Below are 14634 nucleotides of genomic sequence, written 5' to 3'. Positions count from 1 at the left end.
CTAAAGAAAGTTTTAGGTCAAATGTTTTCTGGTTTGTTGGTTTACTAAATGTTTTAGTTTAATCTCAGCAACAAAAATTATAACGTTCCTCTAAAGTCCTTACTGCCTTTAATGCCACGTTTAATGTCTGGGTTCCCAAGTCTGTTGGGTACAGAAATGGTGGATGTCTGTGGCCCAACTTAAATTATATTAAATATACTAAATTAAAAAAAAATGAACTGGCAGGTTGTTTCACTTATAATAAGACATTTTCCTCCTGATAAGTGAAGTAATCAGTTAGTGGAACTTGTACTTTTTCATCATTATTAAGAAACTATTGACTTAAAACAAGCTCATATTTCTTGCTGAAAACTTATTTTGTCTTATTTCAAGTGTACTAAGATATTTGCACTAGAAACTAGACCAAAAATATGAGTGAGAGTTTGTGTTTTTACAGTGAATGAGTCGTTTCAAAAACCTCTGGAATGTAGCGTCACAAATCAGCCCTGTTACCTAGCAACCCAACGTTTGGTCAGCTGGTTTTACTGCTGTACAATGGCTGCTGGAAAAGACAAATGTTTTATTGTTAACCTGCCATCCAGAAACTACTGGCTGCATTCTTGCTGGTTGTGCAGGAGGCTCCAATAATGCTTTTCAAAGATCCACAATTGTATAGTTGTGCATCTATTTGAAGCCATTATCACATGCAAGTGTAAACTTTGAGCATGGCCAGCAGCTCATTTGCCTTGTTAAAAGAAAATCAAACTCCCACAATGCATCACCACCTACTGGACGTATCATTACTAGAACTTTTATTGTTGGACATTTTCTCATATTTATGAAATAAATAACTTTTAACTGAGTTGTTGATGGAGGTGTTTAAAAGGGGGTGTGGCATATCGTCTGCTCTTACAGAAGCTTGTTTGCTTATTTAAAACAACTGTCAGATCATAAATGTAGCCTTGCCTCAGCATCAGTTTTCTTACAAACTAAATGAGCGAGTTGTTTGCAAAGGAACAAAGTTTTACAGAAACATAATGATCTGTTTATGGCCTTTAGAGCTGTAAGCAGCAGAAGCTCTGGCTGGCACTAATTAAATTGTCCAGGTATCAGAAACAAATGTGGCAACAGAAAGAACTGGCACTGGCTCCAGAGTCAGGCCATCCATCACCATGGCAGGCCATAACTCTGGACGTCATTTTGCAGCTTCGCCAGGCCGATCAGGTTTCAACCCAACATTTAGAAAAGGTCCGGGCACCTCAGTGTGAGAGTTCAGTGACTCACCACAGCACCCGGCCGCCATGTTGCAGTGTTTAGGGATGAGGTCAGACTCCGGTTTTTATCTGCCGGGGTGAAGAACAGACACCTGCCTCCAGCGTGACAGCTCTATAAGGCTCTTCATGAATCAAAAGTCATGTGGCTCCCCTTCTTCTTGAGAGCCAAAGTTAGACCCAGTCATGTTTATCTGAAAGGTCTTCTGTGAAACACGGAGATTTCTGCAGTTTAAGGAACATAAAGGTGCACTGGCTGCTTCCTAGAACAGGCTGGGACAGGTCTACGGCCTATACAAAACCTGTTAATTATGTTTGTTGTGCAAAATTATTCTTAGATAATGAGATTTCAGTCTGATCAGTTCTGCCAATTTTGAGCTCTTTTTAAGGCGGCTTGTCACTTTAAATTCAAATGAGCTGTTGCAGGCCACGCCTCCTAACTCAACATTTACACTCACATGTTAAAATGGCTGCAGATAGATGTGCAATCATACAACTGTTCATCTTTGAAAAGAAGAAGTGGAGCTTCTGCTTTTCAAAGTCAAAATTTCTGGATTCTAAGTCGACAACAAACACGTCTTTTCCAGCAGCCATTGTACAGAACATACAGCAGTAAGTTCTGTACAACATTTTCTGTAACATTTTGACCCAAAATGTTTTCAACCCATTTTGAACAAAAAGCATGTTTTATTCTTCTAAAATAAATTTGGCTTTGGCTGTTTTTAGAAGAAGTCGAGACACAAATGGACGAACAAAAACATGCAAAATATAAATTTTGTATATTAGGTCCCCTTTAAATTCTTACAACATGCTTTATGAGGATAGGAATTAAGTTTTAAGCAGCATGACATTTCAAAATGAATATAAATTTGACAAAAGAAAACAGGATTAAAAAACCAAAGTTATCTCAAAGAGGTTATTTTAAAGCAGAACGCCGCAAGGTTGTCTGTGTGCTTTAACCAAAGGGGACACATAAAATTTAATCAAGTTGCGTTAAGGTTAGAGCGAGGGGCTCTGAAGTGCATTTCGCCAGTAAATGTCCTCAAAAGTTGAAGGAAGCATGAAAAGAGACAGATTAAAACAGCTGAAAACCTTCATAAGGCAGCAGAGGGACAGGAGAATAATGGAGAAAAAATGTTTTTTTGTGTTCATTTGAGGCTGAGGGCATGAAGAGGTTTACCGAGAATCAGGCAGGAGGTAACTGGTTGACTCATTGGTGCACCAGACCAAACTGCGGTCATTGAAAATTAAATCCAGGGGCAAACCTGAGTTATAATTACAGAATTTTTTTGTTCTAGTAATAAGATGCTCATTATGTTCACTGAAAACATGTTTATTTGTGGACCATTTCTGCAAACGTATCCAGGTGTAATTTGTTACTCTTTCATTCTAACACAGATAGAAACCAGAAACTTAATTACTAAATCAATTTGATAGACGTGGGAGCAATAAAACACTCCTGATTAAACTGACCTGCCCACTGAAGCACACCACCGTGATAAAACCAAACAGACATACAGGATTTCATGAGAGAAGACAGAAATTTTGCTATCGACAAACATATTTCCAAATAGATTAGATATTTTATATCCACGCAAAGAGAAATACAGAAAGAACGCTACAAAATGTTGACATTGCAAAGTGTGTGATATGCCTTTTTCCTGTAATCATGTATGTTCGGTGTGTGTGTGTGTGTGTGTGTTTTTGCATGTGTGTGTGTGTGTGTGTGTGTTTTAAGCATCTCAAGGTCTTTTGTAGAGTCTAAAAAACTTGTTTGTGTTGAATTCATTCTGAAAAAGTCCTTAAAATGTAGTTTCCTCAACAAGTTTCTTCAAAGTCTGCGGTCAAAGAAAATGTTTGTGAATCTAAAGCAAAACCTACAAACCCTAAATAATGATCATTAACAACAATAAAACCACTTGATGCTTATGATTTAATTAATTTATAACTCATCCAATCCAGTAGCTATTAGACTTATTAATAACATTCTAGATCCTAATGTGTTTTTAGATTGTTTTCACACCTGATAGTCTGGTAGATTCAGTTTGATTTGGGATCAAAATTGCAACAATTTTTACATTTTCAGATGCTGCGGTTCAGTTTCTCACTGGACTTTATCAAACAAACCTGTTCCCCTCCTCGCCTGTGGTGGCGCTGCACCAGGAACCACTGAAGGAAACTACACAAAAACCACTGAAAAAGACACGAGCGTAACTTCCTTCTTCCTACAAAGTAGCGTCAGATTTGAGCAGTTGTAGGATTTCTCTTCTGTCTTTGGTAAAAACCACGAGCCATCCTGCTAGCGTTAGACTAGCAGGATGGCTCGACTAGCAGGATGGCTTACCCTAACCCTAACCCTTACCCTAACCCTAACCCTACCCTAACCCTAACCCTAACCCTAACCCTAACCCTGACCTGTAGTCCGCTTCCTGCTTTTAGAGCGGTGTCTGGTTCGAACAGTGTTCACATATGCATTCAAACTGTGCCAGAGTTCACTTCAGCCGAACTGAGAACCAGAGTTTGCTTTTATGGTTCGATTACTCATTCACAACTCCCAAAATGAACTGGAGCGCTGCGGGGGTTGCTAGGTTACGGCGGAGCGCTGTGGGGGTTGCTAGGTAACGGTTAGGGCTTCTAGGCTTTTGAAACGGTTCATTTTTCAGACACCAGAAAACATCAACTTATTACCAAAAATGACTGGTGGGTTTTTAGAACCAGTAAAGACCCAAAAGGAAGTATAGAAATGTTCAAAATATGAACTTTTCATAATAGGTCGCCTTTAAAAACTTTATGTAAAGAAGCTAAAACTGCTAACTTAAGGAGCAGAAACAGCTCTCTAAATTAAACTACATTTTGGGGTTTTTTTGAAATTGCTTTGTATGTAATTTTAATCATCTGTCCTGCTCTGTGATTCTCCACCCACATTTGGCTGCTTTCATTCCTCTCAGTGGAACCTGCTGCTGATTATCCGGACCGGCTTTGGACATAAAGGCTGAAGGGGCAGCAGCTACATTCTTCTTCCCAGGTGTCACCAAGCGGAAGAAGGAAAAGGCTCAACGTTTGCCGGGGTGAATATATTTCATCACCCGGGAGTCGGACTCGAAGTCACCCGCGCCTCTTGAGCAGCAAAACAAACTCTAATTATGTTAAAGCAAAGCATTTGATGATCACGTTTCAAACACACTTCTGCTGGGATGCTACATTCGAAAACGTCCCTTTGTGTTGGTTTAGAGTCTCGCTCCTCTTCATCACCTCATCACCTTTCAGGACGATTTTAATTAAGAAGTCTCGTTAGCTTCAAAACTCAGGCTCTTTAATTAAGACGATTCATCTCTATCCTCTTTTCAACGGTTTGGTTGTGAAGGAGAAGAGAGCTGCTTTCACTGTCATTTATGTTATTTTCTATCAGAGGAATGGTTTTCATTATTAAGTTATTTTCTGTTGAAGGATTTCTTTGAATTGGAAGATAAATAGGGAAAGAAGAAGAAGGAGAGGCTGGATAATGAAAAGCCCCGTGTCCACCAAGGACCTCAGAGCCACCTGATAAATTGGCTTGTTAAGAGGACAAAGATCACTATGTGACATATTCCTCCCATTCAGTCCCTGCAGCACAGGTGCAAAACACACAGACAAATGGAAATCAATCAAATCAAAATAAAGCTGGTGCCATTATTAATACACGACGACGGCAGCTCAGTTTTAGGGGGATGATCAATTCGATATTTAGCTGTGCAGAAACAATTCGGACGACTGAAATCAAATGTTTAACAGGGCAGAGAAGGTATAACATGCACTCATCCCAAGGCCAGAGGCAGGACAATGAAGGCCTGTGAATAAAGGACGCGAGTGTGTTTGTGCGCACAGCCCATTAAACACACACAGCTGACATTGTAAGCGTGGTCGACTGTGCTCCATGAATGCTGCAAGAAAGTGAGAGCGCATTTGATATCTGAAGGGGAAACACAGAAACAAAGAGTGGAGGGGTAAAGGGCCCGAGACATGGATGGATGATGGATGATGGACGGACGGATGCGAGGAGGAGGGGAGGGAGGGAGAGCATAAAGGGTTGGACCGCGCTTCCTTTCTGTCAGTCTCCAAGCAACTCACAATAGAAGGTCAGAAAAGATGAGACGAGGGAGACAACGGTGCAGAAATACAGAATACTCCTTTAAGGAGGAAGTAATGAGGGACGGAAACACAGAGGACTTTTGGGACACAACATGTAGAGGAGAAGGTTTCCAACCGAGACTGGTGAGGAGCTGAAGATCAGGTTGGAGGTGTTCGCTCAAAAAACAAAAACAAGTTAAGTCCAATTTGGACGTGATTTGGTACGAATTCTGACGAGCAGCAGGCATGTAAACAATCGAGGTTGCCAGATCTGACACTTTCCAGCAAAACCAGTAAACACCTGGAACCTCAACAGATGACATTATTAAACAGATTAATCGTGATTAATCAATAATTGTCAACTAATTTAGTCATTAATCATTAACTGGCAAAAAAAAGTATTTTGCTGATAAAAAATAACAGTTTTATAGCTGTAATTAAACCAAAACTGTACAAAATATATACACATCTTAGTCTTAAGATAAAATAAAAATAAACTTTTAAAAATGATCGACCCAAACCGTTTTACCGGTTCAAATTCTGAGAAGAAAATGTTCTGTTAATCATCCTTTGCTATCCAATTATTAATCAGTTAATTAAAAAATAATCAGCAGATCAGCTCTACAGTGTACTGATGGTAAGTTTGAATCGATTAATCGTGATTAATTGTTAATTGTCAACTAATTTAATAACAATTCTTCATTAGCTGGCAAAAAGGCAACCTGCTGAAAAACAACACTAAGAGCAGTAATTAAGCCAAATCTGTACAAAAACATCTCTACATTTTTATTTAAGATAAAAATTCAAAAAGACTTTGTAAATATGTTCTACCCAAACTCAACTGGTACAGTTTTAACTTAATATTTTACAGTGTTGGTGGCTACGGCGAGGTTTCTTCATTGGTCCTGATGTTTCTGAACTTTAAATAAGTTGATGTTACCATGAGAAGTGGGAAATGTTTCAGAAAGTTTTCTACTTAATCTTCGCCCATCGTTTTGTTCCTTTCTGCTTCATCTGGAGTTTGTAGTTGAGCTTCACTTTCTTTTAAGAAAATTTATTTTTCTTTTCAAGCTCTGCAGAAAACGTTTTGTGTTCAGCTGAATACCTGTCCTTCATATTGTCAAATTTTACTTCCAATTTTTCCTCGATGTGTCGTCTCAAAGTAATTTTTCCATCTTAAAGGTAAAATATTTGGCTTCTCAATCTGAAACTAGTTTTGAGTTTGCAGGTTTTGGTCATTTTCTGTTTCTATTTTGTGAAGATCAGTGTTTTCTACTGAAAAAAGCAAAAGAAACTTTAAAGTCTGTTGTCGCTTTGTTTCTTACAAGTTTGATGGAGATTAAATTTATTTCTTTAAGGTGAACGGAGAGAAAATCATTAAAGATTTTCATAAAATTATGTTCATTTCTTCTTTATAATACGCCTTCAGATAAAACCTTTTGGACTTCTGTGGATGTTTCTGAAAATTTAATATAGGAAAGCAGAGGTAAGACCAGCTGATAATTTGTGAATTATACTGAAAAAGTTGAGGATTTATCTCTCTTTGTGTCTGATTACTGTAAAATGTCAACAAAAAATCAGTTTGAAGAAAAAAACTGAAAAAATGGTTCTGTGGATTAACAAACATACAGTTAGTGCCGTCATTTTATCTCCTTAAAGCTAATTATTAGATTAATACACTGTATATCGCAATATATCTCCCCTCTATATATACACTTGATTCTGAATACAAAACATAAAATAAATTAAAACTGCAGTTGAGCTGAAGAGGCAGATTGACAGATTCTTTTGAAGGCATGAAACCAGTTTGAAAGTATCTCTGTGTATGTTTGTGTGTATGTTTGTGTGTGTGTGTGTGTGTGTGAAACTCGTCCTCTCTACACATACCTCTCTCGCTTTTTGCCCTTCAAGGAGAGACGTAAGCACCCTGACTCGAGCTGCTTGAATGGGATAATCCGACAAAAGCTCAGTAAAGGACAAAGATCCTCTTGATAGAAGAGAAAAAATAGTTTTAGTTTGGATGAGGTGACAAATAAAAAGAAATAAAGAAAAATTATGAAGAATGTGCAAACTCAAAACTTTCCGAGAACGACCAAGGTAAAAGGTCTTCAGTGGCGTGAAGTTGGAGAGTTGCGTCTTCGTCAAGGTTGTGAAGAACACAATGTGAACTCGTCTTCATTTTGCAGACTGAATTTCGCTCACATGGTTCCTGTGCGACTGACTGATCGGGAATAGAACTGGAAAGAGAAAGTAGTTCCTCACACGTCCACACAGAATGCCTTTCACCCTGACAAAGTTCAGAAACTGAGACTTTTTATTTGAAGTTCAAGATGAATTGAGTTTAAACTCTACAGCCATTTAATATTTTTGATGTTAAATTATCGACAAACATGCAGTAAACTCTTCATAAATAATAAAATTGCATCAGAGTATGTTATTTGTTACAATATAATTCAATGAAAAGTTTAGAGCTTTTTCCTTGTTGACTCATTATCTCCTCATTGTTACTGAACCAAAGAATTTTAAAAAGTATGAAATATACATACTGGACTGTGTCAAACAAACCATGTGGCCCTCTGGACTTCAGAGGGATGCAAACCTTAAAGGTAACAGTTGTTTGCTTAAATATTTTATCAATCAAATGAAAACAGTTTTTATCTGTAATCAACAAAATTACATCAATCAGCCCCTCCAGTTTTTTGTGAATGAGCAAATTCATTCAAAATCCCCCGCGCATTTTCAAGCTAATGCCTAATTCTGAGTTTATTGGAAATTTTCGGCTGTGGTGAAAAACATTTGGTTGTTGTAATGCTAACTCCCACCTGCAGGTGGCAGTATGTCTTATATCTACTGTACTGCTGCCTCACCCTTATTTGATGTCAAATTATAGCTGGTGATCAAATTTGGAAATGTAAGTAAATGTGACTTTTTGTTACGATGGCATAGTTAGATTAATCTGAGAAAATAGGCAGAATAAGATTAAAGAAAAAGAAAAAAATTTAGGGAAAAAAACTTGGAGATTTCTGTTTGAAATTTTTTTTAATTTGCTAGAAACAATATCTGAAGTTTGAAAACAATACCAGAAAAAATAGTTTCTAGAAAAAAATAAGATATTTTCATATTTGTTTCTAGAAACTTTCTCAGATTAAGATAAATAATTTTCTAGAAAATAAACTTAAAATTTCTGAACTTTTTGGCGAAGATTTACTCTTTTTTCTCTCCCTACCATGGCCGTAATACGCTGCTGTAAGAAAAAGTCACATTTACCATCATAAAGGTCATTATTTCCGATTATTATTTGAACAGTTCAATGGGTTTTATTAATACATTCTGGAACAACTCGCCCTTTGAAAAAATTCATTCGCTTGATTTCCATCCAAATTGAAAATGAGTTTGACCGCTAGCTAGCTGCTAACATAGCCTTGCTGGCTAGCTAACTAGCTTTTTTGCATCTGTCATGGGTAAATGACAGATGCAAATTTATTTCCAGTTTTCTGGATGAAGTTTGTACATTTCTGTGGAGATACAAGTCTTAAATTTCATTCATGGTGGTCTTAAAAAGTCTTAAATTTGAGTTGGGGAAACCTGTTAGCGCCATAGCATAGCAATTGCCTTACTGTTGAAATGTGAAACACTAATAAACTTTATTGATTGATTAATTAATTAGAATAAGTGTGCAAAACTAATTTTATTGGCCCAAATCACTTTCATCAAGAGTTGAAGGAAATTTCATCAAAACAGAGGAAAAATTTGTATCATTTGGAGACAAAAGGTCAAACTAGTGTGGCATGTCTTCATTTCTTTCTTAAACATAATTTTCTCTGATTCACTTGGAGTCTTTACAATTTTCTAGCAATCTACAAACCATTCTTGCTCTTTGTTATTTGCTTTTCAGTTTTTAACAAAATGAACAAACTGCAGAAGTATCAAAGCGCAATCACATATTAATATTAATAATAACATGAGTTTCAGCCTGTACATTCTGTTGGTTTTTGTTCTTAAATGAATCCTTTTCTCAACCAAGAACTTCTGATTGAACACAGATTTTACACATATAAGTAAAAGGTTTTGTGCTTTTATTCAGCCAGACAGATAAAAGATGCAATTAACTCGGCAGAGTCTTTTACCTTGGGCGCTTTAGGGCTGAAAACACGTAGGAGTAAATGGCATATTGTGATTACAGAGTCACAACTTTTCTCTTTTTCTCTTCTCCGTCTTTAGCTTTGACTGAATACGGCTTAAAAATATGCTTTAAGCGAAGGTCAAGCGTTATCATGTTGCATCTGCTTCTTTTTGTGCTGTCACTTTTATATGTTCTGGTGTTTAATTAAAACATCAGTACAGCTTTACGTCTTAAAATGCTACCAAACACCCATATATATGTGAAATAGAGAAAAAACATTTATCGCATCAGGGATGCAAAAGGTAAAACCAATGAAGAGCAGAAAGCTTTGACGTTTCTAACTCAGAAATTAAATTCAACTTTGATGTGAGGCTATTGAAGATCTACTAAGGATGCGATTAGGAGTCTTATTAATGTCAGTCTTTCCAAGGTGACAAGTTAGGAAAAAGAGCAGAAGCCAGCGAAGTCTTTTTATCTGCCTTTTCTTCTGCATGGAGGACAGACAGGCTCAGGAGCAGCACTGAATAGCTTGTTTCTTTTTATCGTTTAAAAATGTATCTCTGTGTGCATGCATGCAGAAAAAGATGAAAAACTATTCCACACACCTTCATCTTATATCCACTCAATAATTCATTTATTTTGTTGTGAAAACTACAACATATTAGTTTTAAAACGGCCAATTAGTGATTGAAATTTGTGTTGACATGAATTTAGCTTCGTATTTATCAGCGAAGCATTAAAAACGTTCTTGTCATTTTTAACTAATAGGATAAATGTTTCAATATCCAAACTGTCATTTCTGAAGAGTCTCTTAGCAACTGAAGGTAATATAATCTAATATTGATAGAAAGAGCTGCAGTTTAAAAATGCACATAAATAAATAAAAGATTTTTTTTCTATATTTTTGAATTTTAAAACATTCTCCTTTTTTCCACTTTGTTGCAGAATAAATAAAGATTTAAAACATTTTTAAGGAGATTGGAAAAGCATAAAAATATTAGGCAGAAACCAAAGCACTTAAAAAAATATTTTAAAAAAACATGTGGCTATTCTATTATTTCAAATTGTTTTAATATGTTTTTTAAAATTAAAAAAATGTAGAAATTTTCACATCTTATGTTGCAAAAAGGACTGCACAATATATCACAATTCATCATTACTATATAAAATATCAATGTGGTAAAAAAACAGAAAAATCGTCAATACTTTTATTTTGTTTTCAGTCAATAAGGTTTTCTGCTTTTGTGTTATAACTAGATATAAAATAATTACTTTAATCAAACCAAATGTCTTATTTAAATCAGCCAGACAGGCAATTAAAGTCAAATGGATGAAATAATTAACAAAGAGGCAAAATTACTTGACTTTTTAGTTAATAACAGATTGATTGTAAAGTTAAGAAACTATTTACTTTCAGTCCAATCTAATTATCACAATAAAAGTTATTTGATACTTGACACTTTTGAGCTTTTATATTAAAAAAGGCACTCACCGTTTTATTTCTCTGTGAAATTGTAAATTAAAGAAACGAGAGAATTGATTGATAGACACTCATTAGTGTCTATCAATCTATCACTCATTAGTCTCTGTAATAGAAATAAATAATCTTTTCTGTAGAAATCCCAAATACTTTCTTTCTTTCAAACTATCTTTAAATACACATCTTGTCTCATTTCCAATTAGAGATATTTCATAAGAATTTTTTTTGCCCAAAATACTACAGATGTTTTCTAATATTGTGTTTGGAATTTAAAAAAAACATTTCCAAACCAATTTTGTCCATTTCAGTTTAGCTTCTGAGCGCTGAAGAATTCAAGTAACGCAAAAACAGAAAAGGCCTGAAAATTTAATGTTCTCTCAAAATTTTCTTCCCAAAAAGAGGTCAAGATTGTTGCTGTTTCACAAAAATTGGTGCAAGTTTGCATTTTCACAGCAGATCCTGCACAATCTCGAGTCGAGCATTTAAGATTTTTCTCTTTGTTGGATTCCTGCAGAGGGGAAAAAAGCATTTTTTAATTCATCCTGTCATTTTGGTCACTTGTAAAAAGGACATGGCTGCAAAACACCCAAACACAGAGAGACTGTAAAATATCTGCAAAATGTGGCAAAACGAAATCCATGAAGATGACCAAAACATATCTGTGCAGATAATAATCTGATCGACTCAGTGAGAGATGATTTCTAACCTCACAACTACAAAAATATAATAAATACATGATTAACAATTTAAAAGGTTTATATTTTGTATATTTTTTCACCTAATCTTTTACATATTAATTTATCTGTCTAGTTAATTAAAAGAAAATGGGTTTTTTTGTTTCATAATTATTTTTTAATAATTTTACTTCATATGAAGTGAAGAGATGAAGGCAACTTGTTTAAATTCACTTTAGTAAAAATTGTTTATTATTATTTAATTTAACAATTTACTCTATTTATGACAGAAAGTCTAAAATGTTGGATGTGCACGAAGCAGGTTTACTGCTGATACAGTAACCTGTAAAAATCTGTACTTTGGTGCCACCTAGTGGACAACATTTAATACTGCAAGAGAAACTTTACTGAGTTTATTGCACTGTGAAAAAACTACATCTAAAATGAGCCTTTAAGAATATACAGAGTGTGATGTTTTATTCTAAAATATTAAGGAAGAAATGTGCGAATATTTTTTATTATAAAAAGCAGCTGAATAACTGAGTTTCCTTTTCTCCAAAATATTTGTGATTTTTGAAAACCCACATAAAAAACAAATCCATTTTATCCAATTTTTTGTTTTTGAAGATTTCATTTTGTATTGAATTTTTTTAATGATTTAATTATTTCCATTTTTTTATTTATTGACTTAGTTACATACATACACATTTATTTGAAGCAATAAGATATTTTACTGTAAAATAAAATCAGGTCGAAGTATTTTTATAGAGTATTATGTAAAACATCTTGTTTGTTTCTTGATTTATTCAGTTTTTGTTTGATTTCTTAAATATTGTATTTTTTAAAAGTGATTAAATCTCATTTTCACACGTTTCTTCATGAAATATCAAAAATTCTCAGATTTATTTAGTTTTTATTCATATTTTGGTGAGTAAATATTGTCGTTTAGTTCTTTTCTCATGTTCTGAATTATTCAAGCCAATGAAATTCTAAATATTGGCCTTAAAATGTAAATATATTTAATTTTAAAATGCCAATTAAAAGACATTTAAAATAAGCAAACCTGATCAAAGCAGCTGCTGACAAAAAACGACACAAACATAAAAAAGCTAAGAATAAATACTTAGCTTTCTTATTATTTTTGAATAATTTCATAATTTTTTTTATTTAACAGTGAATAACAGGAGATTAACATGGGGAAAAAAAGCTTTTCTTCCTTCTCTCTTTGTGTTAAAGTTTGTTTCACCAAATAAAATGGGTTAAAGCCGAGGCTCAAACATGGAGGCCGTCTTCTGGTTAAACATTGGCTCAAAGTTTGCCTTCAGCCTTCTGTTGTTTTTACACTAAAGCTCCGGCAATTGTTGCAGCCATTATTGACTTAGTAATTAAAGTATTTTAACGTGGGGATTCTGTAATCATTACATGCGCCGCCATCTGTTCCTGCACGGCTGCACCTGAAATGGATTTTTCCCCCTGAGTAGATAACGTATAAAAACCAATCAGGGAGGCAGGAGGAGGGCGGCGGCGTCACAAGCATCCACTGATGGGTCTGAGGTCAGAGCGACGCTGCAGCAGCTCCCAGCAAGACGAGCAACAAGAACCAGCGACCTTTAGACAAGACTCACGTTTTCTCAATTTATAACCACAAACCAACAAAATGTAGTGACATAAAAAAGGAGAGAAACATGAGAGAAAAAAGACACAAAATTAAGAAAAAAATTAAATAACTGAGAAGAACATTAGAAAAAGAAGGGGGGGAGGAAAAACCTACAGGAAAATGAAGAAAAAACTGAACAAATAAAAACAAAAAAAAAGAGAAAAGATGAGGAAGAAATCAGGAGAAAAAGTTAAAGAAATTAAAAAAAAGAAAAAGAGAAACAAATTAAAAGTAAAAGAAAAAATAGAAGTTAATTAAAAAGAAAAAAAAATGGGAAAATTTTGGAAAAACCAGAAAAGTAGAAAGAGTTTGGAAAAGATTAAAGCAAAAATACAAAAGAGGAAAAAGATAAAGAATAAAATTTCAAAAAAGAAAAAATAATTTTTGAAAAAATTAAATGAAAAATGAAATGAAAAAATTAAAATCGTATCTGATGCAGTGGTGCCCGGAGTCGGTCCTGCATGATTTAGTTCTCTCCCTGGTTTAACGCACCTGGATGAAATGATGTCTCATTAGAAGAAGAACATGAACCTGCTGAGGAGGTTGTTACCACCAGGGACAGAACTAAAACATGCAGGATGCCGGGCCTCCAGGACCGACTGGGCCCCACTGATCTAACCCGTTTTAAATATCCGTCTCCTGTTGCTGTTTCCTATTAGTTATTTCCATTCATCCATTAAAAGTCTGCTTGCAGGGTCGCGAGGTCATTAGGCGGCAGGTGGGGCTCAACCTGGACAGGTCACCGGTTCATCAATACAAAGACACACAGAATAAACAACCACACACACATTCACACCTCAGACCAATTAACCAGTCAGGCTTTTTTACCGTGGGAGGAAACCGGAGAACCCAGAGAGAATCCACACAGAATTACTAACTTCATGCAGAAAAGACCCAAAACTGGGATTCAAACTCAAAACCTTCCAGTCCGTTAGACATCCAATAAATTATTTATTTTGGTTTGAAAATCTCTACAGTTCAGTCAGCAAGCAGCTGCAACAAGCTTCAGGAGAAACAATTATTACTTATATTATGATAGGGCTGAATCGATAATCAATTATTGAAATAATTGTTAAGTTATTTAGTAATAAATCAACTGTTAGCTGGATTATGCAGACTATAAAAGGGCTTATGCTGAAAAAAAGACATTCAGAGCACTAATTAAGTAAAAACTGTTAGAAATATATTTTTTCCATTGGAGATGAAGAAGCTTCTTTGTAAAATGTTCTCAAGTGGCATAATTTTAGCTTCAATAAAACTTTTTAAAATAGGAATTTAATTGTTTGCTTATTTTTATCTTTTAGTGTATGTCTAATTTTGTATAAAAAAGCTTCAGTTGTTAA

The sequence above is a fragment of the Xiphophorus couchianus genome, chromosome 15 (assembly GCF_001444195.1).
Source record: "Xiphophorus couchianus chromosome 15, X_couchianus-1.0, whole genome shotgun sequence".
NCBI lineage: Eukaryota > Metazoa > Chordata > Actinopteri > Cyprinodontiformes > Poeciliidae > Xiphophorus > Xiphophorus couchianus.
This window is presented reverse-complemented; position numbering follows the sequence as displayed.